General features: G+C 48.0%; 1 protein-coding gene and 1 long non-coding RNA gene across 3 annotated transcripts in view; one reads left to right on the forward strand and one right to left on the reverse strand.

Annotated features, from left to right (window-relative positions):
* The window catches only part of LOC140403979 (uncharacterized), a 31,878-nt gene extending 30,144 nt beyond the window's left edge, over nucleotides 1–1,734 (reverse strand). The window contains exon 1 of one of the 2 annotated variants that reach the window (XM_072492289.1): nucleotides 1,469–1,734. The gene's annotated coding sequence lies outside the window, so the exon portion shown is untranslated. The remainder of the gene's footprint in view (nucleotides 1–1,468) is intronic. The other variant, XM_072492290.1, reaches the window with a different exon arrangement.
* Nucleotides 846–21,752, forward strand: LOC140403980 (uncharacterized). Its single transcript, XR_011938445.1, has 3 exons — nucleotides 846–1,016; nucleotides 2,225–2,842; nucleotides 20,566–21,752. It is a non-coding gene; the product is annotated as an uncharacterized lncRNA (long non-coding RNA).
* Nucleotides 21,753–23,574: the final 1,822 nt, after the last annotated feature.

Genomic DNA, 23,574 nt, shown 5'->3' on the forward strand with positions numbered 1-23,574 from the left:
CCACGAACTGCCACAGCCGGTACAGGGATTGAACCCACGCCATCCGCGTCGTCCTACACCACACTCTAGCCAAGTGAGCTAACCTCCCCCCCCCCGCACCAGAGGAAAGCGAGTGGGATGGTGGAGCAGACATCAACGGGGCAGAAGAAAACCCCAAATCCCTTCTGCCAAACCTCCTGTTTGAGGAAAGACACAGCAGTGTTTTGGTGATTAGCCGGTCACCATTGGACCTACGGGCGCCAAACGGTGATGTGTGAAAAAGCAAAATACCGCAGATGCCGGAAATATGAAAGAAAAACCTCGAAAACGCTGGAAAGGCTCAGCAGGTCGGGCAGCATCTGCGGAGACAGGACAAGAGTTAACGCCGCGGAGCTAACATTTAGGTCTGAAATGTTAACTCTGGGCAGGATTTTCCACCCCCCCCCCCCCCGAGGTACCCTTTCACGAGGTAGCCCATCATCAGCCGCCGGGGGAACCTATTGAAAATCTCCCCCCCCCCCCCTTGCCCACTCCTTAATTTCTCTCCACAGATGCTGCCAGACCTGCTGAGTTTATCCAGCATTTTTCCTGCCAGTTTTGTAAAGGTTACTGGTAGATGTGTGTGGGTGTGGGTGTGGGGGGCGGTGGGGGGTTGTAGGGGGAGACAGGGACACCCTGTCTTTTAGTCGCACATTGGAAGATGCTTCACAGGATTGCTAACGCCACAGAAGTCTGACACAAGGCCTCATTTTGAAACATTAGGGAAGGGCAGGTCAAAGATCCAAGTGTTTTTTTGTGTGTGACGCGCAGGGAATGAATTCCAAGAGACTGGGGGGGGGGGGGGTGCAAAGCCTGTCCTAATTTGCCCTCCCTGCTTCCACTCCACCCCCCAAAAAAAACTTATTTCATTGGGAATTTTTGATGTCCCAAAAAGGTCATGCATAAATCGACACATTTTGGAACCACTTGTGTGAGCAGGCGCGCGCACACGCGCTGGGGCAGGAATATGGAGGCATATAGTGGCAAAGTTTGTACAGGTGAGGGACTAAACAAGACGGAAAACTTATTCAGAACTCCGGGGCGATCTTTGGTGGAAGGTAGTTTCAAAAGAAACCCAAAGGAGTGAGTTCAAAGAAAAAAATAAACCCGGGGCACCCACAAGCAGGATTCTTCCCATTCAGGGAAGAAATCTGTGTCAGCAATGGGGGCTGACAGTGTGGCGACTGCTGCCTCTCAGGGAAAGTTGTTACATTTTCACCCCGCGTGGATTGCCCTTCCTTCCCCCCCCCCCCCCCCCCCGCCCCCAGAAACTGATCAAGAGACAATTTCGGATACTGAAACTGATCACGGGCGCTTTTGAGATGAAAGTGTCAAATAAAACCCAAAACAACAACAAAAAAAGAGAGAGGAAATAAACTTTTGGTTTTTGCCGGGAGAAAGGGGGCGGTGGATAGAAGAAGAAAAAAGTTCCAGCAAAGTTGTCCTTTACCTGTAGCAGAGTTGAGAAGGTTCCCCCAGTTTGTGTGCGCTAAATCCACACTATCTCCTCGCCTCTCTCTCTCTCTCAGCTGTATCACCAGTGGCTCCTTTCACCGCTCGAAACCCCAAACAAAAGCAGCATCTTCGCTTTTTATCCGCTTTTATGGGCGTGTTTTTTTGGTGTCAAAAGTGCGGTGAAACCCAGCTGATTCTTAGAAGGTGTACATACATCCACTCAGGCGAGAGGGTGGGCGGGGGTTGGAAAAAAAAAATTCGTGTGTTTCCCCTACCCAGGGGAACGTGGAGGGGGAGGTGGTACCAATTCTGTGCAGAATTGAGTGGAAGGAAGGAGGTCGGAGAGAGAAAGAGAGGAACAGTTAGGGAAAAACTGAGTGTGTAGCAATCATGGACTTGTAACAGAGGAGAGGGAGCACAGTAAGAAGTCCTACAACACCAGGTTAAACACAGGTTTGTTTCGATGTCACTAGCTTTCGGAGCGCTGCGCCTTCCTCAGGTGAATGAAGAGGTATGTTCCAGAAACATATATATAAACAGATTCAAAGATGCCAGACAATGCTTGGAATAGGAGATTAGCAGGTGATTAAATCTTTACAGATCCAGAGATGGGGTAAGAGGAGAGGGAGTAATGGAACTTGGAAGAGGCACTGGGCGAATGGGAGACGCTTCCCCAACGTTCATAGAACCCAGGGTTAAACTCAATGCTCTGGGACGTTGCTTTACCACTGCCCTGTTTCTCTCTCCACAGATGCTGACAGACTTGCTGAGTTTATCCAGCATTTTACTGCTACAAAATAAGAATTTTTATTGTTGTCGCAAGTAGACTTACGTTGACACTGCAATGAAGTTACTGCGAAAAGCCCCTAGTCGCCACACTCCGGCGCCTGTTCAGGTACACGGAGGGAGAACTCAGAATGTCCAATTCACTTAACAAGCACGTCTTTCGGGATGAGCAGGAGGAAACCGGAGCGCCCGGAGGAAACCCACGCAGACACGGGGAGGGCGTGCTGACTCCGCACAGGCAGTGACCCAAGCCGGGAATCAAGCGACAGTGCTAACCACTCTGCTACCGTGCCTTTTCCAGCATTTCGCTTTTATCGTTAATCCCAGGTTTGCTCCTTTCGGGTACTGACCTGATTACAGATGGGACAAGGTCGGGGACACACAATTGCAAAGCTTAATGCTCCGAGTTTGGGAAAATCTTAATGGAAAATCCCTCAGAAAGATTTATATGGTGCCTTTCGAGGCCAGCGAGCTATTCCAAAGTGCTTTGGAAATGTGGGGGCAGGAGAAGGCTTTTCGCACCCACCTTTAAAATGTCACAGCTCTTGTCATGCAGGGAAGCACTTTGGCCAATTCACGCATGGTAAGCTCCCACAGACACCAACGCAATAGTAGTAACCAGATCATCCTTTTTTTATGATGTCGGTTGAGACATTTGGGGAGACAATGACCAGTAGCTTCGGTTTTTCATTATTCATTCATGGGATGTGGGAGTCGCCGGCTGGGCCAGCATTTATTACCCATCCTTAATTGCCCTTGAGAAGGTGGTGGTGAGCCGCGGTAGTCCCTGAGGTGTAGGTCAATCCACAGTGCTGTTAGGGAGAGAATTCCGGGATTTTGACCCAGCGATAGTGAAGGAACAGCCGATATATTTCCAATTCAAGATGGCTTAGAGGGAAATTTGCAGGTGGTGGTGTCCCCAGGTATGGTGAATGGTCACAGTAATACATTCACCACACTGCCCTATCCCTACAACCTGACCTAATATGCACATCTTTGGACACTAAGAGGCAATTTAGCATGACCAATCCACCTAACCTGCACATAAGAACATAAGAACTCGGAGCAGGAGTAGGCCATCTGGCCCCTCGAGCCTGCTCCGCCATTCAATGAGATCATGGCTGATCTTTTGTGGACTCAGCTCCACTTTCCGGCCGGAACACCACAACCCTTAATCCCTTTAATCTTCAAAAAACTATCTATCTTTATCTTAAAAACATTTAATGAAGGAGCCTCTACTGCTTCACTGGGCAAGGAATTCCATAGATTCACAACCCTTTGGGTGAAGAAGTTCCTCCTAAACTCAGTCCTAAATCTACTTCCCCTTATTTTGAGGCTATGCCCCCTAGTTCTGCTTTCACCCGCCAGTGGAAACAACCTGCCCGCATCTATCCTATCTATTCCCTTCATAATTTTATATGTTTCTATAAGATCCCCCCCTCATCCTTCTAAATTCCAACGAGTACAGTCCCAGTCTACTCAACCTCTCCTCATAATCCAACCCCTTCAGCTCTGGGATTAACCTAGTGAATCTCCACTGCACACCCCCCAGTGCCAGTACCTCCTTTCTCAAGTAAGGAGACCAAAACTGAACACAATACTCCAGGTGTGGCCTCACTAACACCTTCTACAATTGCAGCATAAACTGCCTAGTCTTAAACTCCAAACCTCTCGCAATGCAGGACAAAATTCCATTTGCCTTGTTAATCAGCTGTTGCACCTGTAAACCAAGTTTTTGCGACTCATGCACTAGCACACCCAGGTCTCTCTGCACAGCAGCATACTTTAATATTTTATCATTTAAATAATAATCCCTTTTGCTGTTATTCCTACCAAAATGGATCACCTCACATTTGTCAACATTGTATTCCATCTGCCAGACCCTAGCCCATTCACTTAGCCTATCCAAATCCCTCTGCAGACTTCCAGTATCCTCTGCACTTTTTGCTTTACCACTCATCTTAGTGTCGTCTGCAAACTTGGACACATTGCCCTTGGTCCCCAACTCCAAATCATCTCTGTAAATTGTGAACAATTGTGGGCCCAACACTGATCCCTGAGGGACACCACTAGCTACTGATTGCCAACCAGAGAAACACCCATTAATCCCCACTCTTTGCTTTCTATTAATTAACCAATCCTCTATCCATGCTACTACTTTCCCCTTAATGCCGTGCATCTTTATCTTATAGAAAACATAGAACATAGAAAAATACAGCACAGAACAGGCCCTTCGGCCCACGGTGTTGTGCCGAACCTTTGTCCTAGATTAATCATAGACTATCATTGAATTTACAGTGCAGAAGGAGGCCATTTGGCCCATTGAGTCTGCACCAGCTCTTGGAAAGAGCGCCGTACCCAAAGTCAACACCTCCACCCAACACTAAGGGCAATTTTGGACACTAAGGGCAATTTATCATGGCCAATCCACCTAACCTGCACAGCTTTGGACTGTGGGAGGAAACCGGAGCACCCGGAGGAAACCCACGCAGACACGGGGAGGTTGTCCAGACTCCGCACAGACAGTGACCCAAGCCGGAATCGAACCTGGGACCCTGGAGCTGTGAAGCAATTTTGTGCTATCCTCAATGCTACCGTGCTGCCCTTAAGAACAAATAAATCCAGACTATATCATTTTACTGTAATCCATGTAACTATCCAATAGCTGCTTGAAGGTCCCTAATGTTTCCGACTCAACTACTTCCACAGGCAGTGCATTCCATGCTCCCACTACTCTCTGGGTAAAGAACCTACCTCTGACATCCCCCCTATATCTTCCACCATTCACCTTAAATTTATGTCCCCTTGTAATGGTTTGTTCCACCCGGGGAAAAAGTCTCTGACTGTCTACTCTATCTATTCCCCTGATCATCTTATAAACCTCTATCAATTTGCCCCTCATCCTTCTCCGTTCTAATGAGAAAAGGCCTAGCACCCTCAACCTTTCCTCGTAAGACCTACTCTCCATTCCAGGCAACATCCTGGTAAATCTCCTTTGCACCTTTTCCAAAGCTTCCACATCCTTCCTAAAATGAGGTGTCCAGAACTGTACACAGTACTCCAAATGTGGCCTTACCAAAGTTTTGTACAGCTGCATCATCACCTCACGGCTCTTAAATTCAATCCCTCTGTTAATGAAAGCTAGCACACCATAGGCCTTCTTCACAGCTCTATCCACTTGAGTGGCAACTTTCAAAGATGTATGAACATAGACCCCAAGATTTCTCTGCTCCTCCACATTGCCAAGAACTCTACCGTTAACCCTGTATTCCGCATTCATATTTGTCCTTCCAAAATGGACAACCTCACACTTTTCAGGGTTAAACTCCATCTGCCACTTCTCAGCCCAGCTCTGCATCCTATCTATGTCTCTTTGCAGCCGACAACAGCCCTCCTCACGATCCACAACTCCACCAATCTTCGTATCGTCTGCAAATTTACTGACCCACCCTTCAACTCCCTCATCCAAGTCATTCATGAAAATCACAAACAGCAGAGGACTCAGAATTGATCCCTGCGGAACGCCACTGGTAACTGGGATCCAGGCTGAATATTTGCCATCCACCACCACTCTCTGACTTCTATCGGTTAGCCAATTCGTTATCCAACTGGCCAAATTTCCCACTATCCCATGCCTCCTTACTTTCTGCAGAAGCCTACCATGGGGAACCTTATCAAATGCCTTACTAAAATCCATGTACACTACATCCACTGCTTTACCTTCATCTACATGCTTGGTCACCTCCTCAAAGAATTCAATAAGACTTGTAAGGCAAGACCTACCCCTCACAAATCCGTGCTGACTATCCCGAATCAAGCAATGCCTTTCCAGATGCTCAGAAATCCTATCCTTCAGTACCCTTTCCATGACTTTGCCTACCACCGAAGTAAGACTAACTGGCCTGTAATTCCCAGGGTTATCCCTAGTCCCTTTTTTGAACAGGGGCACGACATTCGCCACTCTCCAATCCCCTGGTACCACCCCTGTTGACAGTGAGGACAAAAAGATCATTGCCAATGGCTCTGCCATTTCATCTCTTGCTTCCCATAGAATCCTTGCATATATCTCATCAGGCCCGGGGGACTTGTCTATCCTCAAGTTTTTCAAAATGCCCAACACATCTTCCTTCCTGACAAGTATTTCCTCGAGCTTACCAGTCTGTTTCACACTGTCCTCTCCAACAATATGGCCCCTCTCATTTGTAAATACAGAAGAAAAGTACTCGTTCAAGACCTCTCCTATCTCTTCAGACTCAATACACAATCTCCCGCTACTGTCCTTGATCGGACCTACCCTCGCTCTAGTCATTCTCATATTTCTCACATATGTGTAAAAGGCCTTGGGGTTTTCCTTGATCCTACCAGCCAAAGATTGTTCATGCCCTCTCTTAGCTCTCCTAATCCCTTTCTTCAGTTCCCTCCTGGCTATCTTGTATCCCTCCAACGCCCTGTCTGAACCTTGGTTCCTTAGCCTTACCTAAGTCTCCTTTTTCCTCTTAACAAGACATTCAACCTCTCTTGTCAACCATGGTTCCCTCACTCGACCATCTCTCCCTGCCTGACAGGGACATACATATCAAGGACACGTAGTACCTGTTCCTTGAACAAGTTCCACATTTCACTTGTGTCCTTCCTTGACAGCCTATGTTCCCAACTTATGCACTTCAATTCTTGTCTGACAACATCGTATTTACCCTTCCCCCAATTGTAAACCTTGCCCTGTTGCACGCACCTATCCCTCTCCATTACTAAAGTGAAAGTCACAGAATTGTGGTCACTATCTCCAAAATGCTCCCCCACTAACAACCTTTTGTGTGGCACCTTGTCAAAGGCTTTTTGGAAATCCAGATATACCACATCCATTGGCTCCCCATTATCTACCGCATTGGTAATGTCCTCAAAAAATTCCACGAAATTAGTTAGGCACGACCTGCCCTTTATGAACCCATGCTGCGTCTGCCCAATGGGACAATTTCCATCCAGATGCCTCGCTATTTCTTCCTTGATGATAGATTCCAGCATCTTCCCTACTACCAAAGTTAAGCTCACTGGCCTATAATTACCCGCTTTCTGCCTACCTCCTTTTTTAAACAGTGGTGTCACGTTTGCTAATTTCCAATCTGCCGGGACCACCCCAGAGTCTAGTGAATTTTGGGAAATTATCACTAGTGCATTTGCAATTTCCCTAGCCATCTCTTTTAGCACTCTGGGATGCATTCCATCAGGGCTAGGAGACTTGTCTACCTTTAACCCCATTAGCTTGCCCATCACTACCTCCTTAGTGATAACAATCCTCTCAAGGTCCTCACCTGTCATAGCCTCATTTCCATCAGTCACTGGCATGTTATTTGTGTCTTCCACTGTGAAGACCGACCCAAAAAACCTGTTCAGTTCCTCAGCCATTTCCTCATCTCCCATTATTAAATCTCCCTTCTCGTCCTCCAAAGGACCAATATTTACCTTAGCCACTCTTTTTTGTTTTATATATTTGTAGAAACTTTTACTATCTGTTTTTATATTCTGAGCAAGTTTACTCTCATAATCTATCTTTACTCTTCTTTATCGCTTTTTTAGTACCTTTCTGTTGCCCCCTAAAGATTTCCCAGTCCTCTAGTCTCCCACTAATCTTTGCTACTTTGTATGCTTTTTTGTTCAATTTGATACTCTTCCTTATTTCCTTCGATATCCACGGTCGATTTTCCCTCTTTCTACCGTCCTTTATTTTTGTTGGTATAAACCTTTGCTGAGCACTGTGAAAAATCGCTTGGAAGGTTCTCCACTGTTCCTCAACTGTTTCACCATAAAGTCTTTGCTCCCAGTCTACCTTAGCTAGTTCTTCTCTCATCCCATTGTAATCTCCTTTGTTTAAGCACAAAACACTAGTGTTTGATTTTACCTTCTCACCCTCCATCTGTATTTTAAATTCCACCATATTGTGATCCCTCCTTCCGATAGGATCCCTAACTATGAGATCCTGAATCAATCCTGTCTCATTACACAGGACCAGATCTAGGACCGCTTGTTCCCTCGTAGGTTCCATTACATACTGTTCTAGGAAACTATCGCGGATACATTCTATAAACTCCTCCTCAAGGCTGCCTTGACCAACCTGGTTAAACCAATCGACATGTAGATTAAAATCCCCCATAATAACTGCTGTACCATTTCTACATGCATCCGTTATTTCTTTGTTTATTGCCTACTCCACCATAATGTTACTATTTGGTGGCCTATAGACTACTCCTATCAGTGACTTTTTTGTCTTACTATTCCTGATTTCCACCCAAATGGATTCAACCTTATCCTCCATAGCACCGATGTCATCCCTTACTATTGCCTGGATGTCATCCTTAAATAACAGAGCTGCACCACCTCCTCTACCATCCACTCTGTCCTTCCGAATAGTTTGATACCCTTGGGTATTTAACTCCCAGTCGTGACCATCCTTTAACTATGTTTCAGTAATGGCCACTAAATCATAGTCATTCACGATGATTTGCGCCATCAACTCATTTACCTTATTCCGAATGCTACGAGCATTCAGGTAAAGTACACTTATGTTGGCTTTTTTTACCTCTGTTCTGAATCTTAACACCTCGATCAGTAACCTCTCCTAAGTTATATTTCCTCTTAACTTTTCTCCTAATTTTCCTTGTCGTTGAATCCATATCTTCATGTAACAACCTGCCGCGTCGCTTACCATTAATGTTTTTACTTCCCGTTTTATTCCTTTCAGTATTCCTGGTCCTATTGACTGAGCTCCCCTCAGTCACTGTACTTTGTACTGTCGCCCTTTTTGATTTTAGACTATGGCTTCTCTGCCTTACACTTTCCCCCTTACTGCCTTTTGTTTCTGTCCCTGTTTTACTGCCTTCCGACTTCCTGCATCGGTTCCCATCCCCCTGCCACATTGGTTTCAACCCTCCCAACAGCTCTAGCAAACACCCCCCCTAGGACATCGGTTCCAGTCCTGCCCAGGTGCATCTTTGGACTGTGGGAGGAAACCGGTGCACCCGGAGGAAACCCACGCAAACTCCAGTACGTGCAAACTCCACACACAGACAGTGACCCAAGGCCGGAATTTAACTGGGCCCCGGCACTGTGAGGCAGCGGTGCTGGCCACTGAGCCAAGCTGATGTGGTTAATGAGAGGAGAGGAGCACAGGACTTAGGGGGTAGGCCATTCGGCCTTAGGGCCTACTCTGTTTGCAGGGCTGAATAAGGCAGGGAAGAAAAAAACAGATATCACTGTGTGCTTTCAGTGTGAGAAATGACTGTTCGTTATTGTGTCATAACAGAATGATGAGATATGACCGGTAATGTTACTGCACCTTAAGGTATCCAGAACAATGAACTCTTGAGTATGCTGTATGCAGTAACGTATGGGGCGCTGCAGTGATGCTAATCAGGTTTGGGTTACATAACTTATCCCATCGTCTCAATCTCTTGATATGTTGCGACTTGCAAATGCAACATGACCTCCACTGGAAGTGTGATGCATGCTTAATATATTTTCCTCTATTGCAACTGGTCTTTCAGCTTCATTCACATTGCTGGATGCTTGTGCCAACAATAGGAAATGGAGAAAGCTGCATCATTATGCACCACTTAATCGAGTTAATCACAACGGTGACACAGTTTGAGAAGCTAAATATAGTTAGCAGCTCTTTCCACTGGTTAGCGGATGAATAAGATAAGGATTGAAATGACAAAGCGAAAGGTTCGAGGAATTCTTTTCCGAAGAACGTTGGAACATATATCATGCTGCCACAAATTAGTCATTAAAACCATAAAGAAAATACTTAAGAGGGAACAGGGTCAGAGGGCGCCAGAGAAGGTTAGCAGGTCTGGCAGCATCTGTGAGGAGAGAAAACCTTTTGAGTCCTGGGCAGCACGGTAGCACAAGTGATTAGCACTGTGGCTTCACAGCGCCAGGGGCCCAGGTTCGATTCCGGCTTGGGTCACTGTCTGCGAGGAGTCTGCACGTTCTCCCCGTGTCTGCGTGGGTTTCCTCCGGGTGCCCCGGTTTCCTCCCACAGTCCAAAGACGTGCAGGTTAGGCGGATTGGCCGTGATAAATTGCCCTTAGTGACCAAAAAGGTTAGGAGGGGTTATTGGGTTACGGGGATAAGATGGAAGTGAGGGCTTAAGTGGGTCGGTGCAGACTTGATGGGCCGAATGGCCTCCTTCTGCACTGTATGTTCTATGTTCCTTTGGATCTTCGTCAGAACTGATGGGAGAGGGAATGTGTTGCAGATGTGAGCGATTGCAACAAAAAGTCACAACTTTGAGAACATAATAAAGATGGCCGGGGGGGGGGGGGGGTGTTTGCCTGGAGGCAATACACGTATGGGATATTTTTAAAAAGGGGTTTCAGGTGGAGGAGGAAGTTGAGCGACGAAAGAAATGTATGTGTTGATGGGGTGAGAAGGGGTTGCGAAGATGACCGGCAGGGATTGCAGTTGGGCTAAATGAGCTTGTTCTGTCCTGCAAGTACATTGTCATGTACAAACGGTATGGTGGGTTTGGCAAGGTGTTTGTGTGACCAATGGACCTCTTCCTTTATTATTGATTCCTTCACTGTGGCCTCCCTACTATCCATGTAATGGACAATGTGGGTGAGCACCTGACCACAGTTAGATGGAAGTCACTTTCCTGCAGTCTAACTGTTGAAAGTGTCTTAAGTGAAGACATAACTGGAGGTTGCCAATTGACTGAAACATGCAGGTTCATGGGCGGCGCGGTAGCACAGTGGTTAGCACTGTTGCTTCACAGCACCAGGGACCCGGGTTCGATTCCTGACTTGGGTCACTGTCTGTGCGGGGTCTCCACGTTCTCCCCGTGTCTGCGTGGGTTTCCTCCGGGTGCTCCGGTTTCCTCCCACAAGGCAAGAAAAACGTGCTTGTTAGGTGAATTGGACATTCTGAATTCTTCCTCTGTGTACCCGAACAGGCGCTGGAATGTGGCGACTAGGGACTTTTCACAGTAACTTCATTGCGGTGTTAATGTAAGCCTACTTGTAACAATAATAATGATTATTAATAGATTATTAATTCACCTGAGGAAGGAGCAGCGCTCCGAAGGCTAGTGATTTGAAACAAACCTGTTGGACTTTAACCTGGTGTTGTAAAACTTCTTACTGTGCCCACCCCAGTCCAACGCCGGCATCTCCACATCATAGATTATTAATAGCATTGGAGGTAGTGAAAGAGAGAAATGGGCAGAGTGCGCCATAGGCTGCCCATTCAACCCTCCCATCCCAGTCTACTGTATAAGTGGCAGGGCATTAATGTATGGGTATCCCAAAAACTGGTACAGTATTACAGAACGTACACTGTTAAAGAATGTACAGTGCAACCCACCCCCCCCCCCCCCCCCCCCCACCCCCCCCCCCCCCCCCCCCCCCCCCACCCCCACCTTACGGGCCTTTATTAATTGATGGTGAGAACAGAGCCATCCATTTATCCAGTGCCTTGAAGATACTAGGTACTTCACAGGAGTGTAACCGTACAAAATGTAATGCAAGGCAACATAAGGTCAAAGAGTAAGTATTTAAGGAGTTTTTGAAAGGACAAGAGCGAGGCGGTGAGATTCAGACAGAGAATTCAAGAACTAAGATCTCACGAAGCTGAGGGCACAGCCCCCAAGGGTGAAACCATCAATATCTGGGATATGCAAGAAAGAGGCCAGAATTGGAACAGCATAGGTATCTCGGAGGATTGCAGGGCTGAAGAATGTCAATGCAGATACAGGGCTGTGGGAGGAAGGACAAGGTCACAGAGAGAATTGAAAACAGGGATAAAGGCTTTACAATCGAGGAGTTGATGGACTGGGAGCCAACAAGCGGAGTGACGATGGGTGAATGGGTTTTGGTGCAAGTTAGGATTCGGGCACCAGAGTTTTAGATGAACTCGAATTTATAGAACCACAGAGCCGCTTCAGTGTAGAGGGAGGCCATTCGGCCCATCGAGCCTGCACCGACCCTCTGAAGGAGCATCCCTACCTAGGCCCGCTCCCCTGCCCTATTCCTGTAACCCCACCTAACCTGCACATCCCTGGATACTAAGGGGCAATATCATGGCCAATCCACCTAACCTGCACATCCCTGGATACTAAGGGGCAATATCATGGTCAATCCACCTAACCTGCACATGTTTGGACTTGTGGAAACCGGAGCAACCGGAGGAAACCCACGCAGACACGTGGAGAAAGTGCAAACTCCACACAGTCACCCAAGGCCAGAATTGAACCTGGAACCCTGGCGCTGTGAGGCAACAGTGCTAACCGCTGTGCCAGCATGTCACCCTGTGGAGAATGTAAGATGTGTTGGAGGCGTGCGGGGGTGGGGCGGGGGGGGGGGGGGGGGTGCACGTGGCCAGGACATTATTGGTTTTTTTTAAATTAATTTACGGGATGTGGGCGTCGCTGGTCGGGCCCAGCATTTATTGCCCATCCCTAGTTGCCCTTCAGAAGGTGGTGGTGAGCTGCCTTCTTGAACTGCTGCAGTCCCTGAGGTGTAGGTACACCCACCGTGCTGTTAGGGAGGACATTCCAAGATTTTGCCCCTGCGACAGTGAAGGAACGGACAATATATTTCCAAGTCAGGATGGCGAGTGACTTGCAGGGGAACCTCCAGGTGGTGGGGTTCCCAGGTATCTGCTGCTCTTTCCTTCTAGATGGTAGCGGCCGTGGGTTTGGAAGGTGCTGCCTAAGGAACCTTGGTGAGTTACTGCAGTGCATCTTATAGATGGTACACACGGCTGCCGTTTTGCGTCGGTAGAAGAGGCTTTGAATGTTTGTAGAAAGGGGAGCAATCAATCAAGCTGCTTTGTCCTGGATGGTGTCGAGTTTCTCGAGTGTTGTTGGAGCTGCACTCATCCAGGCAAGTGGAGACTATTCCATCACACTCCTGACTTGTGTCTTGTAGATGGTGGACAGGCTTTGGGGGTGGGGGGGGGGGGGTCAGGAGGCGAGTTACTCACTGTAGGATTCCTAGCCTCTTTCCTGCCACAGTACTAATGTGGCTAGCCCAGTTCAGTTTCTGATCAATGGTAACCCCCAGGATGTTGATAGTGGGGGATTCAGTGAAGGTAATGCCATTGAATGCCAAGGGGCAATGGGTAGATTCTCTCTTGTCGGAGATGGTCATTGCCTGGCACTTGTGTGGCGCAAATATAACTTGCCACAAGCCTGGATATTGTCCGGGTCTTGCTGCATTTGGATATGGACTGCTTCAGCATGTGAGGAGTCGCGAATGGTGCTGAACATTGTGCAGTCATCCGCAAACATCCCCACTTCTGACCTTATGATGGAAGGGAGATCATTGATGAAGCAGCTGAAGATGGTTGGGGCCTAGGACACTACCCTGAGGAACTCCTGCAGCGATGCCCTGGTTGTCCTAATATAGTCAAGTCCAGCAAGGCAGCCAAGACGTGAAGAAGGATTTCCTGCTGCGGATTGGAGGAGGGGACAATCATGGTGCTGGAGAAGACTGTGTTGATGGAGCTCGGAATTTAATAGTACTCCAAAGTTGTGAGTGGCCTGATCTAGTCACAAAAAAATAAGAGTTTAGTCATTCCTCCAGCTGGCTAACTCAGTTCTGACAATGAGGCCAATATTGACAGCCAGAGTAAATGCATATGATAAACAATTTGCATGGAGTTGCGCCCAAATTGACCCAGATCAAATAACGGCTTGAAATACCATAACATGAGGGGCAACAAGGTGGCGCAGTGGGTTAGCCCTGCTGCCTCACGGCACTGAGGTCTCAGGTTCGATTCCGGCCCTGGGTCACTGTCTGTGTGGAGTTTGCACATTCTCCCCGTGTGAGTGCGGGTTTCGTCCCCACAACCCAAAGATGTGCAGGTTAGGTGGATTGGCCACGCTAAATTGCCCCTTAATTGGAAAAAATGAATTGGGTACTCTAAATTTATTTTTAAAAATACCACAACATGTTCCAGCTATCCTTTCCAGAACAGATTGGAATCTTCAGTTTAGTTCACAACAAGTTTATGTTTATTCACGGTTATCTTCGAGAGCAAAAGTTGAGAGAAATTGTGGAATTCACCCACTTCCAATTCCCTCTGCTTTGCTAAGTTTTGTTGAATCGGGGTTAGGTTAGGAAAACCGTCCTGCCGTCTCCACGTGAGATGTTGCCAGGAACCCTGCTCTTCCTCATATTCCTCTCTCCCGCGATGGGCGAATGTGGGTGAGGTTGACCGAGGCTGTGGTGCACCCAATGGCCCCGTCGCCCATTGTCCAGCTTCACAAGTGAAGAACGAGCACTCAGATGGGGCACCCTTCAACCTGTTGCCCAGTGAGAACCAGCACCCGACTGGAGAGGAGAGAGCCTGGGTAGACGGTAATGGGGCAGGAGGTGTCGTACATTGTTCCGTAACGGAGCGCTCTGCAAGTAGATTAAACCCTGACTTAGGCACCCAGCGATGAGCACTTTAGTAATATTTGCCCCCCCCTCTTCTCTCCTTATAGGTCAGCATAAAAGACTCGAGTGCAGGGAAGTACACAATGGAGCACCAATCAATATATGGGGCTGATTTAGCACAGGGCTAAATCGCTGGCTTTGAAAGCAGACCAAGGCAGGCCAGCAGCACAGTTCAATTCCCGTACCAGCCTCCCTGAATAGGTGCCGGAACGTGGCAACTAGGGGCTTTTCACAGTAACTTCATTTGAAGCCTACTTGTGACAATAAGCGATTTTCATTTCATATACCCTCCCACGGATATCACTGAAGCAGGTTATTTACTCATTTATCTCATTGCTTCTTGTGGGATCCTGCTGTGCACCAATTGATTTACATGCTACATATTCAAAAGCACTTTGTTGGCTCCGAGGCATTTTGGGAGGTCCTGACTTTAGCTATAGAGGTGCTATATAAATGCAACTCTCTCTTTCCTTCACTGTCGTATTTTGAAATATTCATTCGGGAAATAATTCTTCGAGCTGGTGCTACAAGGGGCTGATTGTTCTGTAACTACCTCCGGTTTTAGGCAAGGAAAGATATAATAATAATAATCGCTTATTGTCACAAGTAGGCTTCAACAAAGTTACTGTGAAAAGCCCCTAGTCGCCACATTCCGGCGCCTGTTCGGGGAGGCCGGTACGGGAATTGAACCGTGCTGCTGCCTTGTTCTACATTACAAGCCATCTATTTATCCCACTGTGCTAAACCAGCCCTTAGTGTGTTCCGAAGGGGCACAGTGCAGTGGAGTCAATGGTTGACACCAGAAACATACTTGACTTTTCTTGATTCCTTTGTGGGATGTGGGCTTCGCTGGCTGGGCCAGCATTTATTCAACTGGGCCATTTCAGAGTCAACCACATTGCTGTGGATCTGGATCCGCTTGTGGGCCAGGCAGGGGTAAGGGTGGCAGATTTCCTTCCCCCAAGGATAGAGAGAACAATGACAAAATTCCCGTCGGCCTTTCAGGAAACGAAGAAGAGGTGAGTTCCCGATGGCATTGCGGGTAAAGGATGTTCTCTTCCTTTGACGGCAGGAACATTGTCGAGCCTTTTTCTTTGCGACTTTTGAGGCTAAGAAGCTACGACATCGCCACCTTCTCCAGCGGGATGAATCTCTATGACGACGCGAAAACCAATGTGTTGTGCAGGATCCTGAAGCTGTAGAATCTTTCGGGTTCTGTGAAGGACAGCTCCAGTGGGAAGAGGATTTTCAGCTAAGGGTGAACAAAGGGAGTCAGTGTACTTGCACCCAATTAAACAGGTACGGCCAACACTCTAGCAGTGTGTTCCTCTGTGGATTCCAGCGTGGAACGCAAGAAAAACTCAGCAGGTCTGACAGCATCTGCGGGAGAGAAAACAGAGTTAACATTTTGAGTCCGTCTGACTCTCCATCAGATTCCACCATCCGCAGTATTTATGCTTATTTTGGGGAATTAAACATGTTTTACTCCCTGGACAACTTTTATTTTTATAATCTTTGTCACAAGTCGGCTTACATTAACACTGCAATGCAGGTACTCCAGCGCCTGTTCGGTACACTTCACGGTTAACCAGTGATATGTGACTCCCATCAAGAACGCCGATCTGGGAAAATCCTCCCACACAGGACGTCAATGCAAATTCCACCTGGACATGTGAATGACATAGACATACATATATGTGCAGAAAGAGGCCATTTGGCCCATCGAGTCTGCACCTGCCCTCTGAAAGATGACCCTACCTAAGCCCTCACCTCCACCCTTTCCCCCCAACCGTGGTAACCCCGTTTTACCTTTTTGGACACTAAGGGGCAATTTAGCGTGGCCAATCCACCTACCTGCACGCCTTTGGGACTGTGGGAGGAATCTGGAGCACCCGGAGGAAACCCACGCAGACACGGGGAGGATGTGCAGACTCCACACAGACAGTGACCCAAGCCGGGAAACGAACCCGGGACCCTGGAGCTGCGAAGCAACTGTGCTAACCACTGTGCTACCGTGCCACCCATGGGACTCATTGAGCATGACAAACAAGTGCCTGGTTTCAACGTTCCAAGGAAAAGAGTGGTCGAACCGTAACAGGTTCCGGACTGACCAAGGCCCCTACTTGGTCAACCTCCACAGATGGAACATTAGTGTCAGCCCCCTATATGCCTAGAACATTGAATTCCTACAGAGCAGAAGGAGGCCATTCGGACCATTGAATTTGTACCAACCCTCCAAAAGGACATCCTACCTAGGCCCACTCCTATCCCCGTAACCCCACCTAACCTGCGCAGCTTTGCACACCAAGGGGCAATTTAGCACGGCCAATCCAACTAACCTACAGGTCTTTGGACTGTGGGGGAGAGGGCAAGCCATGCAGCACATCATAGAAGGATGTCCAGTCCATAGACTCAGTGGAGGCCTAACCACACTCAACGCAGCACAAGCGGAAGAAACTGCTTGGCTTCGGGTCTTTGCACTCGCTAAATAAAATAGCGGCATTAAGGCATTGGTAGGTTCAGTGAGATGAGGATCTGAATGCTTCTCTGCTGTAGAAAACAATGGGGGGATTTTCTGGTCGCCGACGCCGAAATCGCATTCAGCAATCGGCCAGAGAATACCCGATTCCGACCAATTTCAAGCCGTTATTTGATCTGGGTCAATTTGGGCGCAACTCCATGCCAATTATTTATCATATGCATTTACTCTGGCTGTCAATATTGGCCTCATTGCCAGAACTGGGTTAGCCAACTGGAGGAATGACTAGACTCTTATTTCTTTGTGACCAGATCAGGCCACTCACAACCTCGGAGTGCTATTACATTCCGAGCTGAACCTCCATCAACACAGTCTTCTCCAGCACCATGTCTGTCTCCTCCTCCAATCCGCTGCAGGAAATCCTTTTCCACGTCTTGGCTGCCTTGCTGGACTTGACTATTTTAGGACAACCAGGGCATCGCTGCAGGAGTTCCTCAGGGTAGTGTCCTAGGCCCCAACCATCTTCAGCTGCTTCATCAATGATCTCCCTTCCATCATAAGGTCAGAAGTGGGGATGTTAGCGGATGACTGCGTAATGTTCGGCACCATTTGTGACTCCTCACACACCGAATAAGTCCATGTCCATATGCAGCAAGACCTGGACAATATCAGGCCTGGGCTGATGAGTGGCAAATAACGTTCATGCCACACAAGTGCCAGGCAATGACCATCTCCAACAAGAGAAAAACCATGGGCCTTTGACATTCCATGGAATTCCCATCGCTGAATTCCCCACGATCAATATCCTGGGCGTTTCCGTTGAAACTGCAGAAACTGAAATGGACTAGCCATATAGATACTACAGCTACAAGAGCGGGTCAGAGGCTAGGAATCCTCTCACCTCCTAATTCCCCAAAGTCTGTCCAACGTCTACAAGGTACAAGTCAGGAGTGCAATGGAATACTCCCCACTTGCCTGGATGAGCGCAGCTCCAACAGCACTCAAGAAGCTCGATACCATCCAGGACAAAGCAGCCCGCTTGATTGGTACCCCATCCACAAAAAACACTCCCTTCACCACTGATGAACAGTGGCAGCCGTGTGTACCATCTACAAGATGCACTGCTGTAACTCACCAAGGTTCCTCAGACAGCACCTTCCAAACCCACGACCGCTATCATCTAGAAGGACAAAGGCAGCAGATACCTGGGAACCCCACCACCTGGAGGCTCCCCTCCACATCACTCACCGCTTTGACTTGTCGCTGGGTCAAATTCCTGGAACTCCCTCGCTAACAGCGCTGTGGGTGTACCTAAGCCGCATGGACTGCAGCGGTTCAAGAAGGCAGCTCACCACCACCTTCTAAAGGGCAATTCAGGATGGGCAATGAATGCTGGCCTAGCCAGCAAAGTCCACAGCCCTTGAATGAGTAAAAACAAATTGTTGTCCACCCCACTTGAACTGATTGTTTTGTCGGCCATTTCAGAAGGCAGTGAAGAGTCAACCTCACTACTGTGGGCTGAGAGTCACGCACAGGCCAGACCGGTTAAGGATGGCAGATTTCCTTCCCTAAAAGACATTACACATTAGACAGACATCCCATTGCATTAGAGGCACAAGCGGATATGTACAAGGTAAAAAACAAACTTATGTTTTTTTGCAGAAAACATACTTTTTCTCAACCCCTTCTTGTCCTCTGGAAGGGCCAGCACTTTCCACCTTCCTTCATTTGTCCAATAATTTAAAAGCGAGTTGAGGTTGTTTTGTACAAACAACACCTTTCAGCCCGAATTTGACAAGTTTGGACACCGGGTGAGACTTGTAGGTGAATTTAAGTTTTGCAAACGGTCGCATTCCAAAAGTTACTCTTACAATCTTTCAAGACCCAACGCCTAAAGTTTATAAACTGGAGCTCCTGGCCCGTGACTAACTCTGGAATTTCTCAACAGCTGTATTGGATTGGATTTGTTTATTGTCACGTGAACCGAGGTACAGTGAAAAGCATTTTTCCGCGAGCAGCTCAACAGATCATTAAGTACATGAGAAGAAAAGGGAATAAAAGAAAATACATAATAGGGCAACACAAAGTATACAATGTAACTACATAAGCACTGGCATCGGATGAAGCATACAGGGTGTAGTGTTAATGAAATCAGCCCATAAGAGGGTAATTTAGGAGTCTGGTGACAGTGGGGAAGAAGCTGTTTTTGAGTCTGTTCGTGCGTGTTCTCAGACTTCTGTATCTCCTGCCCGATGGAAGAAGTTGGAAGAGTGAGTAAGCCGGGTGGGAGGGGTCTTTGATGATGCTGCCCGCTTTCCCCAGGCAGCAGGAGGTGTAGATGGAGTCAATGGATGGGAGGCAGGTTTGTGTGATGGACTGGGCAGTGTTCACGACTCTCTGAAGTTTCTTGCGGTCCTGACAAGGTGACTGAGGCAGATTTGCCTATTTACACCCATGCTCCTGCTTCGAGTGGTTACACATTAAGACCAGGTCACAGCTCAACGGCGCCATTGGCTCCAAGATACAGAGATGCCTGTGTGTGTTGCGGATGCTGATCTGCTCATCCATAACATATGGAAAATCTCCCGACTGGGGCCACTGCCTGTGGTCACGTTACTTCTTCCTTTGTGCTGTCATGCCCCTTTGCCGCAATTTGGCCTGGATTCCATGGCACTTTCAGGCGGGATCTTCCAGTTACGTTAAGGCGACCACCCACTCCCACCCTCCCTCCGTCCCCAATGGCCATGTGGGTGGGGGGGGAGGGGGGTAGAAAATCCAGACGTCTGTCTGCTGTAGCTCAGTCGGTCCACTCTTGCCCCGGAGTCAGAGGTTCCTGAGTTGAAGTCACACTGCAGATATTAGCCATGGTGTGGAGATGCTGGCGTTGGACCGGGGTGGGCACAGTAAGAAGTCTTACAACACCAGGTTAAAGTCCGACAGGTTTCTTTCGAATCACTAGCTTTCACCCCCCACCATCTGGCCTGGGCTTGCGAAATCCTACCAACTGTCCTGGCTTGAGACAATTCACACCTCGTTAACCTGCGATTATCCCTCTCTCCAGTCGCTCTGTCTGGACCTGTAAAGACTTAATTACCTGCAAAGACTCGCATTCAAAGCATTGTCTTGCATCTTTGACTTTGTCTATATATATGTTTCTGGAACCCACCTCTTCATTCACCTGAGGAAGGAGCAGTGCTCCGAAAGCTAGTGATTCGAAACAAACCTGTTGGACTTTAACCTGATGTTGTAAGACTTCTTACTGTGCAGATATTAGGAACAACAACAATCCAGGTTGATGTACTAGTGCATTACTGAGGGTGTGCTGCACTGTCAGAGGTGCTGTCTTTCGCGTGATATGCTAAGCTAAGGCCTTGTCTGTGTTCTCAGGTGGATGCGAAAGATCCCATGGCAGTATTTTGAAGAAGAGTAGGCGAGATACTCCTGACGTCTGGGCCAATCTTTATCCTTCAATCAGCAATCAATTCTCCCGTCTCTGTGCACCCGCCTCGGGAGCAACGATCTCAGCCAAGGGGACGGATTCTCCGGGTTTGTCCGTGGAGGGGCGCGTCGCTTGCGAGAATGGGAAATTTGCCGTTTCAGCCAAACCTCCATTCACTTTTTTTTTCTTTCAATTTAAAGTATCCAATTGTTTTTTTCCAACTATGGGGCAATTTATCATGGCCCAATCCACCTACCCTGCACCTCTTTGGATTGTGAGGGGTGAGACCCATGCAGACCCGGGGAGAATGTGCAAACTCCACACGGACAGTGACCCGGGGCCGAAATCGAACCCGGGTCCTGGGCGCCGTGCGGCAGCAGTGCTAACCACTGCACTGCCGTGCCGCCCTAAATCTTCGTTCACTTTTAGCGGCACTGGGAAATCCCAGCTGCTAATGAGGATTTTGGCCAATGTGTTTTATTGATGTAAACGTGTCACACTGTAATTACACAAGCGACCACCGGATGGCAGTGTTGTAAACTGCTTCACAGCCTTTCATCGCCAACCTTGGGAATATCAATCCCTCAGTCTCATAAGTGTCCCATGACCTGCTTAACCCCATGTTATGACAATTAATCCTTTACATTGCCCTATTTTTAACAGAATAGTTTCGATTGTATTAATTGCTTTCTTTTTAATTAATTTTTCAACTACCGGTTACTTTTGGCAAAATATAAACTGAATTCAGCATTCCCTTTGGCATCTGACCTTGCTGCTAATGACAGAGTTTTAGCCAGTACAGTTTGCATTTGTATAGCCCCTTTCACAGCCTCAGGATGGCACTGTTGCTTCACAGCCCCAGGGATTCGATTCCCGGCTTGGGTGACTGTCTGTGCGGAGTCTGCACGTTCTCCCCGTGTCTACGTAGGTTTCCTCCGGGTGCTCCGGTTTCCTCCCACAAGTCCAAAGACGCGCAGGTTAGATGGATTGGCCGTGATCAATTTCCCCTCAGTGTACCCGAACAGGCGCCGGATTGTGGCGACGAGGGGATTTTTGCGGTAACTTCATTGCAGTGTTAATGTAAGCCTCCTTGTGACAATGAAGATTATTATTAAATGGCCGACTTCTGCTCCTACGTCTTGTGGTCCCGTGGCCGGGTTTGAGTTATTTTTTTCCAAATAAATAATCTATCTTTTTGCTTGCTCTCGTTTGGCTGGATCCCCATGGCAACCGAGGTATCACACGGTCCACTGCCTCCATTTGCATTCAACTCACGAGGAACTGCAGAGTTTGCCAGTTCACCTGAAGGCGGCCCTTGGTTTTGATTGCGCGCGAACATTGCCACGGTGGAAGTTTTTTTGAAAGAATCTCAGAAACTCCCTGGGAGTTCATTCAAGGGCTTCAGCACTGAAAGACTGTAGTCAGAAGATAATGAAAATGTATGTTTAGAAACTTTCAGATTAATTTGGGGAAAATCATGACTGAGGCTGGCACGATTGATTTCAAGGAAGAACTTTTTCCTTTATTTGTTTGACCAGACTTGAAACGCTCTTCATGTTGAATTTGGTCTTTGGCCAATTAATCTGTTGTTGGGTGAAATCCAGTCAAGAGCGTCCAGGAACTAACATTTTCTGGCCCATTAACTCCTTTTGTGTTATTCCCACACTTCTTTCTTTTTAAGTCTCCCAATTTGCCATCCAATCCTGAAGGCACAGCATCAGAATGCTCAGCAAGCCCCCCTGTGTGAAATTAATGCCAGGGGGCAGTGCCAAGGTACGCAAGAGCAAGTCCCTCCTCCCTCCCCGCTCCCGGGGCTGTACTTACCTGTGCCTCCCCCCCCCCCCCCCCCCAACCCGCGGCATGACCTCATCGGCGATGGGGTAGATCCCATTGCGGGGAACGATACGATGGGGGGGTCCCGCTAACGAGATTGAAATGAGCTTCCCGAGCTTTCTGGAAGAGAACCTCATTACATCAATGGCGGGAGGGGCAGGAACCATCGTTTTGCAAGGTCTCGCCGGCGGAAATCTCGCTTTTAGCCCCTCACGGGACTTTGCGCCCATGCCCGCCATTTGCGGAGAGCACAAAACCGCGGCCAACATAATAATAATAATCTTGATTAATGTCACAAGTCGGCTTACATTAACACTGCAATGAAGTTGCTGTGAAAATCCCCTCTCTTCTTGCGTTGTTTAATTCTGCTGCACGCTTCACTTAATCTCATTCTTTCTCCAATTTTACGCTTGTATCTTTGTTTGCTTCCCCCCTCCAGTTTGTTCATCTTGCGAACTGGTTCCGTGATCCTCCATGACCTTACTGACAATCTTATTTATCGTCTATTGCTTTTCTATCAGTGTGTCGGCCACTCAACCAGTTAGGCGGCTCTTTGTGATTCATCCCGCTGTCTGATTCTCTCCTTTCTTCCCATCGCGAGCCCCGTTTTTATTGAACCAAAACTTTACTAAAATGCCCGCATCTCCTTTAGTTTCCAGTTCTGATAAAAATTATACGGCCTTCAAACCTGTAGCTAACAAAACTCGAAAACTCTCTTAAACGAACGGCTTCTACAGAGTTAAGAAGCACCGAGGAGGACGAATATCGAATGTGTACACTCAGTCTCTCAGTCTCACTTTGCTTTACCCAAAGGTTCATTCAAGTACTGAATATGACTAGAGTACAGACGTGTCCGAGAAGGAATTATTATGTAATTAGATCTCCAGGCAAAGATTCGCTGAAAATCGTACGTTGAACTCTCAAAGTGAATGGGGAATCGGGCGAGATTCTCCGACCCCCCCGCCGGGTCGGAGAATCGGCAGGGGCTGGCGTGAATCCCGCCCCCGCCGGTTGCCGAATTCTCCACTACCGGAGATTCGGCGGGGACAGGAATCGCGCCGCGCCGGTTGGCGGCCCCCCCCCCCCCCGCGATTCTCCGGTCCGGATGGGCCGAAGTCCCGCCG

Source organism: Scyliorhinus torazame, chromosome 29 (assembly GCF_047496885.1).
Source record: "Scyliorhinus torazame isolate Kashiwa2021f chromosome 29, sScyTor2.1, whole genome shotgun sequence".
Classification (NCBI taxonomy): domain Eukaryota; kingdom Metazoa; phylum Chordata; class Chondrichthyes; order Carcharhiniformes; family Scyliorhinidae; genus Scyliorhinus; species Scyliorhinus torazame.